General features: G+C 34.8%; 1 protein-coding gene across 1 annotated transcript in view; it reads left to right on the top strand.

The window, feature by feature from the left end:
* The window catches only part of DERL1 (derlin 1), a 37,401-nt gene that overhangs the window by 23,792 nt on the left and 12,481 nt on the right, over positions 1-1,128 (top strand). The window lies entirely within an intron of this gene.

Genomic DNA, 1,128 nt, shown 5'->3' with positions numbered 1-1,128 from the left:
ACCATCACCGTAATCTAATTCCAGAACATTTTTATCACTCCCCAAAAACCCCAGAGGAGTCAATCTGCATCCCTTCCCTCTTCTCCTTCCAGCCTCTGGCAACCACTAATCTACTTTCTGTGTGTATGGAGTTTTCCTTTTGTGACTGGCTTATTTCACTTAGCATGGTGTTTTCAAGGTTCACTCATGTCATAGCATGTGTCAGTATAAACCCCTATTTAACCATCTAAAGTTATCTCATAACTAGTCTTGTTTTATTTATATCCATGGCTGTCCCCCATCTCACCCCTAATTATTTGAAGCAAAATGCCAGACATGATATTATTTCATTCATAAATATTTTAGTATTTACCTCTGAAATATGAGGACTTAAAAATAATTCTAGTACTATTATTAAACCTAAATTGCAATAATTCCCTGACCTCTTTTTATAAAAATTGTCTTTTCTTGTTTACTTAAGGTCCTTGAACCCAGTTTGCCATCCCTGTTACCTAGTCAGGTTATACAGCTAATTTGCAACATTATTCAACTTGAATACCATTTAAGGCAAATCTATGGGATTAGGCCCTTGGTTTCTTTTCTTTTGCTTTAAGTTGCTCCTTTATTCCCTACTTTTCAACCACAGAGCATTTTGAAATGCTTGAGCTGAGGAGCATTTTTTTTAAACAGCTTTATCGAGATATAATTCTTATATCATGTAATGCAGCCATGTAAAGTGTATAATTCAATGATTTTTAGTATATTCACAGAATTACACAATCAACTTTATAATATTTCATCATCCCAAAAAGAAACCCTGTACCTCTTAGCAGCCACTTGCCATTTCCATTCAATCCTCTCTTTCCCCGTAACCCTTAGGAAACCACTAATCTGCTTACTGCCTCTTTAGATTTGCCTATTCTGGATATTTCTTATAAACAGAGTCATATAGTGTATGGTCTTTGGTGATTCACTTCTTTCACTTAGCATAATGTTTTCAAGGTTCTTCTGTGTTGCATGTATCAGTACTTCATTCCTTTTTATTGCCAAATAATATTTTACTGTTTGGATATACCACATTTTATCCATTCATTAGTTAATGGACACTTGGCTTCAGTTTTTGGCTATTATGAATAATGCTGCTGTGAG

The sequence above is a fragment of the Propithecus coquereli genome, unplaced genomic scaffold (assembly GCF_000956105.1).
Source record: "Propithecus coquereli isolate 6110/MARCELLA unplaced genomic scaffold, Pcoq_1.0 Scaffold68, whole genome shotgun sequence".
Classification (NCBI taxonomy): Eukaryota; Metazoa; Chordata; class Mammalia; order Primates; family Indriidae; genus Propithecus; species Propithecus coquereli.
The sequence above is the reverse complement of the archived record's forward strand: the minus strand, read 5'-3'. Positions and strand labels throughout refer to the sequence as shown.